Source organism: Chlamydomonas reinhardtii, chromosome 9, assembly GCF_000002595.2.
Source record: "Chlamydomonas reinhardtii strain CC-503 cw92 mt+ chromosome 9, whole genome shotgun sequence".
Classification (NCBI taxonomy): domain Eukaryota; kingdom Viridiplantae; phylum Chlorophyta; class Chlorophyceae; order Chlamydomonadales; family Chlamydomonadaceae; genus Chlamydomonas; species Chlamydomonas reinhardtii.
Window position 1 is genome coordinate 251,282 of NC_057012.1, and position 8,998 is coordinate 260,279.

Below are 8,998 nucleotides of genomic sequence, written 5' to 3' on the forward strand. Positions count from 1 at the left end.
ACCGGCGCAACGTGCAGAAGCTTTACCAGGAGCTTCATTTGTAATCGACGTTCTTCGCTTCGAGGTGTGTGTGATTCCCACTTTACCTATAGGCGGGGCAACATAGCTCCGAGGAGCTATGTCACGACGAAATGGAATGCAGGTAGCGATGTAAATAAGGTAAAAGGAACGGCGTTGCTTTGAGCGTCAAGAAAGTTGAGAGTTTGAACTTCAAGAGTTCGAGACTTCGAGGGCGAGGCGGTTAGTGGTGCCCTTCTTGCTTTCCGATCAGCGGTGAGCAAAACCCTTATCTGCAGATGTCAGATACTGATAAATCGAAAATCAAGGCTGGGGGCAGGAGTGGGATGGAGGGGAGGGGCGTGGCGGGCCCAGGAAGTGCACGCAGGGGACGGCACGGGCACTGTGTCACGGCCCGACGTGCGACGCGTTGGTGGGGGTGCTTGCGAGCGCTGCGAGAAATTGAATATACGGCCGTACACGTAACACACATGAATAAGCGGGCGAGCTGCAGTTGGTCACGCTTCAGGAGTTGTTTTCGCAATTCTCGCGCGGCCGACCTGTTCGCGAGCTGCTCAGGGTCCGGCTAAAAGTCGCCACTTTCCTGGCGTCGGTTCCTCCATTTGTCTATTAGCATATAGATGGGTCCAAATGACCGCAAACAAGCTACCTTGAAGTGGGGGTAGTCCGAATCCTAACGGAATGCGGACCCGGCAAACATGTCGGCATGCCCACCCACGCGCCAGGTATGCGCCTCGGGCCCGGCCAGGGTGCTCCTAGTACGGCTGCATGGACACGTGTATCAAATAAGGAGGCCTGCGCATTTGTGCGACCGCCGCGCGGGCGCTGGGCTTGCCTGTGGGCCCTACGCCGTGTGGGGTGGCGGGGCGCCCGGCCAGCGTGTGGCCTGGCCGCGTTGCTTCCTGGCGGCCCGAGTGCCGGTATTGCATGCCATCTGCGGGGGCTTATCATGGCCAGCCGGGCAGGGACGGCGCACGGGCAGCAAGGCACACAAGCGGACCGTACCCACTGCCGCGGGCACACGCCGCCAAGGGCCCCCCCACACAACTCTGGCATGCCCCTGCACGCGCCCTGTCCGCCCCGACCCTCGCGCCGCCCCACGCGATCTGCCAGGCGCTGGGTGCTATCCGAAGCGGGGCAGCAGCACTCCTGAAGCCAAGGACACGCCCGGGCCGGGACTGAGGAGGCAGTGCACCAACGCCTGGGGCGCCGGTGGGAGACAAACTGCACGGGCGGGGGCGTGTCGGCGGCTCTAGGCTGCCCAGAGCCGCCTGCACCGCACTGCATACACTCTATGTCGGGCATATGCGCCATGGCAGCGTGCGCAGTCAGCCGCGGCAGCCCCTGCCAGCTCCGGGCGCGGCGTGTAGCCTTGCACGCACCCCTGGGCTGGGCGCCCCCAGGGGGCGCCCGTGTGCGAGCTGTTTTGCCATGGCGTGATGCTGATGGCTGCACTGCATGTACACAGCGGGTACTGGAGGGCTGGGCGCAGGAGTGGGATGGAGGGGAGGGGCGTGGCGGGCCCAGGAAGTGCACGCAGGGGACGGCAGGGGCACTGTGTCACGGCCCGACGTGCGACGCGTTGGTGGGGGTGCTTGCGAGCGCTGCGAGAAATTAGATATACGGCCGTCCACGTAACACACATGAATAAGCGGGCGAGCTGCAGTTGGTCACGCTTCAGGAGTTGTTTTCGCAATTCTCGCGCGGCCGACCTGGTCGCGAGCCGCTCAGGGTCCGGCTAAAAGTCGCCACTTTCCTGGCGTCGGTTCCTCCATTTGTCTATTAGCATATAGATGGGTCCAAATGACCGCAAACAAGCTACCTTGAAGTGGGGGTAGTCTGAATCCTAACGGAATGCGGACCCGGAAAACATGTCGGCATGCCCACCCACGCGCCAGGTATGCGCCTCGGGCCCGGCCAGGGGGCTCCTAGTACGGCTGCATGGACACGTGTATCAAATAAGCAGGCCTGGGCATTTGTGCGACCGCCGCGCGGGCGCTGGGCTTGCCTGTGGGCCCTACGCCGTGTGGGGTGGCGGGGCGCCCGGCCAGCGTGTGGCCCGGCCGCGTTGCTTCCTGGCGGCCCGAGTGCCGGTATTGCATGCCATCTGCGGGGGCTTATCATGGCCAGCCGGGCAGGGACGGCGCACGGGCAGCAAGGCACACAAGCGGACCGTACCCACTGCCGCGGGCACACGCCGCCAAGGGCCCCCCCACACAACTCTGGCATGCCCCTGCACGCGCCCTGTCCGCCCCGACCCTCGCGCCGACCCACGCGATCTGCCAGGCGCTGGGTGCTATCCGAAGCGGGGCAGCAGCACCCCTGAAGCCAAGGACACGCCCGGGCCGGGACTGAGGAGGCAGTGCACCAACGCCTGGGGCGCCGGTGGGAGACAAACTGCACGGGCGGGGGCGTGTCGGCGGCTCTAGGCTGCCCAGAGCCGCCTGCACCGCACTGCATACACTCTATGTCGGGCATATGCGCCATGGCAGCGTGCGCAGTCAGCCGCGGCAGCCCCTGCCAGCTCCGGGCGCGGCGTGTAGCCTTGCACGCACCCCTGGGCTGGGCGCCCCCAGTGGGCGCTCGTGTGCGAGCTGTTTTGCCATGGCGTGATGCTGATGGCTGCACTGCATGTACACAGCGGGTACTGGAGGGCTGGGCGCAGGAGTGGGATGGAGGGGAGGGGCGTGGCGGGCCCAGGAAGTGCACGCAGGGGACGGCACGGGCACTGTGTCACGGCCCGACGTGCGACGCGTTGGTGGGGGTGCTTGCGAGCGCTGCGAGAAATTAGATATACGGCCGTACACGTAACACACATGAATAAGCGGGCGAGCTGCAGTTGGTCACGCTTCAGGAGTTGTTTTCGCAATTCTCGCGCGGCCGACCTGGTCGCGAGCCGCTCAGGGTCCGGCTAAAAGTCGCCACTTTCCTGGCGTCGGTTCCTCCATTTGTCTATTAGCATATAGATGGGTCCAAATGACCGCAAACAAGCTACCTTGAAGTGGGGGTAGTCCGAATCCTAACGGAATGCGGACCCGGCAAACATGTCGGCATGCCCACCCACGCGCCAGGTATGCGCCTCGGGCCCGGCCAGGGGGCTCCTAGTACGGCTGCATGGACACGTGTATCAAATAAGCAGGCCTGGGCATTTGTGCGACCGCCGCGCGGGCGCTGGGCCTGCCTGTGGGCCCTACGCCGTGTGGGGTGGCGGGGCGCCCGGCCAGCGTGTGGCCCGGCCGCGTTGCTTCCTGGCGGCCCGAGTGCCGGTATTGCATGCCATCTGCGGGGGCTTATCATGGCCAGCCGGGCAGGGACGGCGCACGGGCACCAAGGCACACAAGCGGACCGTACCCACTGCCGCGGGCACACGCCGCCAAGGGCCCCCACACACAACTCTGGCATGCCCCCGCACGCGCCCTGTCCGCCCCGACCCTCGCGCCGCCCCACGCGATCTGCCAGGCGCTGGGTGCTATCCGAAGCGGGGCAGCAGCACCCCTGAAGCCAAGGACACGCCCGGGCCGGGACTGAGGAGGCAGTGCACCAACGCCTGGGGCGCCGGTGGGAGACAAACTGCACGGGCGGGGGCGTGTCGGCGGCTCTAGGCTGCCCAGAGCCGCCTGCACCGCACTGCATACACTCTATGTCGGGCATATGCGCCATGGCAGCGTGCGCAGTCAGCCGCGGCAGCCCCTGCCAGCTCCGGGCGCGGCGTGTAGCCTTGCACGCACCCCTGGGCTGGGCGCCCCCAGGGGGCGCCCGTGTGCGAGCTGTTTTGCCATGGCGTGATGCTGATGGCTGCACTGCATGTACACAGCGGGTACTGGAGGGCTGGGCGCAGGAGTGGGATGGAGGGGAGGGGCGTGGCGGGCCCAGGAAGTGCACGCAGGGGACGGCACGGGCACTGTGTCACGGCCCGACGTGCGACGCGTTGGTGGGGGTGCTTGCGAGCGCTGCGAGAAATTAGATATAAGGCCGTACACGTAACACACATGAATAAGCGGGCGAGCTGCAGTTGGTCACGCTTCAGGAGTTGTTTTCGCAATTCTCGCGCGGCCGACCTGTTCGCGAGCTGCTCAGGGTCCGGCTAAAAGTCGCCACTTTCCTGGCGTCGGTTCCTCCATTTGTCTATTAGCATATAGATGGGTCCAAATGACCGCAAACAAGCTACCTTGAAGTGGGGGTAGTCCGAATCCTAACGGAATGCGGACCCGGCAAACATGTCGGCATGCCCACCCACGCGCCAGGTATGCGCCTCGGGCCCGGCCAGGGTGCTCCTAGTACGGCTGCATGGACACGTGTATCAAATAAGCAGGCCTGGGCATTTGTGCGACCGCCGCGCGGGCGCTGGGCCTGCCTGTGGGCCCTACGCCGTGTGGGGTGGCGGGGCGCCCGGCCAGCGTGTGGCCCGGCCGCGTTGCTTCCTGGCGGCCCGAGTGCCGGTATTGCATGCCATCTGCGGGGGATTATCATGGCCAGCCGGGCAGGGACGGCGCACGGGCACCAAGGCACACAAGCGGACCGTACCCACTGCCGCGGGCACACGCCGCCAAGGGCCCCCACACACAACTCTGGCATGCCCCCGCACGCGCCCTGTCCGCCCCGACCCTCGCGCCGCCCCACGCGATCTGCCAGGCGCTGGGTGCTATCCGAAGCGGGGCAGCAGCACCCCTGAAGCCAAGGACACGCCCGGGCCGGGACTGAGGAGGCAGTGCACCAACGCCTGGGGCGCCGGTGGGAGACAAACTGCACGGGCGGGGGCGTGTCGGCGGCTCTAGGCTGCCCAGAGCCGCCTGCACCGCACTGCATACACTCTATGTGGGGCATATGCGCCATGGCAGCGTGCGCAGTCAGCCGCGGCAGCCCCTGCCAGCTCCGGGCGCGGCGTGTAGCCTTGCACGCACCCCTGGGCTGGGCGCCCCCAGGGGGCGCTCGTGTGCGAGCTGTTTTGCCATGGCGTGATGCTGATGGCTGCACTGCATGTACACAGCGGGTACTGGAGGGCTGGGCGCAGGAGTGGGATGGAGGGGAGGGGCGTGGCGGGCCCAGGAAGTGCACGCAGGGGACGGCACGGGCACTGTGTCACGGCCCGACGTGCGACGCGTTGGTGGGGGTGCTTGCGAGCGCTGCGAGAAATTAAATATACGGCCGTACACGTAACACACATGAATAAGCGGGCGAGCTGCAGTTGGTCACGCTTCAGGAGTTGTTTTCGCAATTCTCGCGCGGCCGACCTGGTCGCGAGCCGCTCAGGGTCCGGCTAAAAGTCGCCACTTTCCTGGCGTCGGTTCCTCCATTTGTCTATTAGCATATAGATGGGTCCAAATGACCGCAAACAAGCTACCTTGAAGTGGGGGTAGTCCGAATCCTAACGGAATGCGGACCCGGCAAACATGTCGGCATGCCCACCCACGCGCCAGGTATGCGCCTCGGGCCCGGCCAGGGTGCTCCTAGTACGGCTGCATGGACACGTGTATCAAATAAGGAGGCCTGCGCATTTGTGCGACCGCCGCGCGGGCGCTGGGCCTGCCTGTGGGCCCTACGCCGTGTGGGGTGGCGGGGCGCCCGGCCAGCGTGTGGCCCGGCCGCGTTGCTTCCTGGCGGCCCGAGTGCCGGTATTGCATGCCATCTGCGGGGGCTTATCATGGCCATCCGGGCAGGGACGGCGCACGGGCACCAAGGCACACAAGCGGACCGTACCCACTGCCGCGGGCACACGCCGCCAAGGGCCCCCACACACAACTCTGGCATGCCCCCGCACGCGCCCTGTCCGCCCCGACCCTCGCGCCGCCCCACGCGATCTGCCAGGCGCTGGGTGCTATCCGAAGCGGGGCAGCAGCACCCCTGAAGCCAAGGACACGCCCGGGCCGGGACTGAGGAGGCAGTGCACCAACGCCTGGGGCGCCGGTGGGAGACAAACTGCACGGGCGGGGGCGTGTCGGCGGCTCTAGGCTGCCCAGAGCCGCCTGCACCGCACTGCATACACTCTATGTCGGGCATATGCGCCATGGCAGCGTGCGCAGTCAGCCGCGGCAGCCCCTGCCAGCTCCGGGCGCGGCGTGTAGCCTTGCACGCACCCCTGGGCTGGGCGCCCCCAGGGGGCGCCCGTGTGCGAGCTGTTTTGCCATGGCGTGATGCTGATGGCTGCACTGCATGTACACAGCGGGTACTGGAGGGCTGGGCGCAGGAGTGGGATGGAGGGGAGGGGCGTGGCGGGCCCAGGAAGTGCACGCAGGGGACGGCACGGGCACTGTGTCACGGCCCGACGTGCGACGCGTTGGTGGGGGTGCTTGCGAGCGCTGCGAGAAATTGAATATACGGCCGTACACGTAACACACATGAATAAGCGGGCGAGCTGCAGTTGGTCACGCTTCAGGAGTTGTTTTCGCAATTCTCGCGCGGCCGACCTGTTCGCGAGCTGCTCAGGATCCGGCTAAAAGTCGCCACTTTCCTGGCGTCGGTTCCTCCATTTGTCTATTAGCATATAGATGGGTCCAAATGACCGCAAACAAGCTACCTTGAAGTGGGGGTAGTCCGAATCCTAACGGAATGCGGGACCCGGCAAACATGTCGGCATGCCCACCCACGCGCCAGGTATGCGCCTCGGGCCCGGCCAGGGGGCTCCTAGTACGGCTGCATGGACACGTGTATCAAATAAGCAGGCCTGGGCATTTGTGCGACCGCCGCGCGGGCGCTGGGCCTGCCTGTGGGCCCTACGCCGTGTGGGGTGGCGGGGCGCCCGGCCAGCGTGTGGCCCGGCCGCGTTGCTTCCTGGCGGCCCGAGTGCCGGTATTGCATGCCATCTGCGGGGGCTTATCATGGCCATCCGGGCAGGGACGGCGCACGGGCACCAAGGCACACAAGCGGACCGTACCCACTGCCGCGGGCACACGCCGCCAAGGGCCCCCACACACAACTCTGGCATGCCCCCGCACGCGCCCTGTCCGCCCCGACCCTCGCGCCGCCCCACGCGATCTGCCAGGCGCTGGGTGCTATCCGAAGCGGGGCAGCAGCACCCCTGAAGCCAAGGACACGCCCGGGCCGGGACTGAGGAGGCAGTGCACCAACGCCTGGGGCGCCGGTGGGAGACAAACTGCACGGGCGGGGGCGTGTCGGCGGCTCTAGGCTGCCCAGAGCCGCCTGCACCGCACTGCATACACTCTATGTCGGGCATATGCGCCATGGCAGCGTGCGCAGTCAGCCGCGGCAGCCCCTGCCAGCTCCGGGCGCGGCGTGTAGCCTTGCACGCACCCCTGGGCTGGGCGCCCCCAGGGGGCGCCCGTGTGCGAGCTGTTTTGCCATGGCGTGATGCTGATGGCTGCACTGCATGTACACAGCGGGTACTGGAGGGCTGGGCGCAGGAGTGGGATGGAGGGGAGGGGCGTGGCGGGCCCAGGAAGTGCACGCAGGGGACGGCACGGGCACTGTGTCACGGCCCGACGTGCGACGCGTTGGTGGGGGTGCTTGCGAGCGCTGCGAGAAATTAGATATAAGGCCGTACACGTAACACACATGAATAAGCGGGCGAGCTGCAGTTGGTCACGCTTCAGGAGTTGTTTTCGCAATTCTCGCGCGGCCGACCTGTTCGCGAGCTGCTCAGGGTCCGGCTAAAAGTCGCCACTTTCCTGGCGTCGGTTCCTCCATTTGTCTATTAGCATATAGATGGGTCCAAATGACCGCAAACAAGCTACCTTGAAGTGGGGGTAGTCCGAATCCTAACGGAATGCGGACCCGGCAAACATGTCGGCATGCCCACCCACGCGCCAGGTATGCGCCTCGGGCCCGGCCAGGGGGCTCCTAGTACGGCTGCATGGACACGTGTATCAAATAAGCAGGCCTGGGCATTTGTGCGACCGCCGCGCGGGCGCTGGGCCTGCCTGTGGGCCCTACGCCGTGTGGGGTGGCGGGGCGCCCGGCCAGCGTGTGGCCCGGCCGCGTTGCTTCCTGGCGGCCCGAGTGCCGGTATTGCATGCCATCTGCGGGGGCTTATCATGGCCAGCCGGGCAGGGACGGCGCACGGGCACCAAGGCACACAAGCGGACCGTACCCACTGCCGCGGGCACACGCCGCCAAGGGCCCCCACACACAACTCTGGCATGCCCCCGCACGCGCCCTGTCCGCCCCGACCCTCGCGCCGCCCCACGCGATCTGCCAGGCGCTGGGTGCTATCCGAAGCGGGGCAGCAGCACCCCTGAAGCCAAGGACACGCCCGGGCCGGGACTGAGGAGGCAGTGCACCAACGCCTGGGGCGCCGGTGGGAGACAAACTGCACGGGCGGGGGCGTGTCGGCGGCTCTAGGCTGCCCAGAGCCGCCTGCACCGCACTGCATACACTCTATGTCGGGCATATGCGCCATGGCAGCGTGCGCAGTCAGCCGCGGCAGCCCCTGCCAGCTCCGGGCGCGGCGTGTAGCCTTGCACGCACCCCTGGGCTGGGCGCCCCCAGGGGGCGCCCGTGTGCGAGCTGTTTTGCCATGGCGTGATGCTGATGGCTGCACTGCATGTACACAGCGGGTACTGGAGGGCTGGGCGCAGGAGTGGGATGGAGGGGAGGGGCGTGGCGGGCCCAGGAAGTGCACGCAGGGGACGGCACGGGCACTGTGTCACGGCCCGACGTGCGACGCGTTGGTGGGGGTGCTTGCGAGCGCTGCGAGAAATTAGATATAAGGCCGTACACGTAACACACATGAATAAGCGGGCGAGCTGCAGTTGGTCACGCTTCAGGAGTTGTTTTCGCAATTCTCGCGCGGCCGACCTGTTCGCGAGCTGCTCAGGGTCCGGCTAAAAGTCGCCACTTTCCTGGCGTCGGTTCCTCCATTTGTCTATTAGCATATAGATGGGTCCAAATGACCGCAAACAAGCTACCTTGAAGTGGGGGTAGTCCGAATCCTAACGGAATGCGGACCCGGCAAACATGTCGGCATGCCCACCCACGCGCCAGGTATGCGCCTCGGGCCCGGCCAGGGTGCTCCTAGTACGGCTGC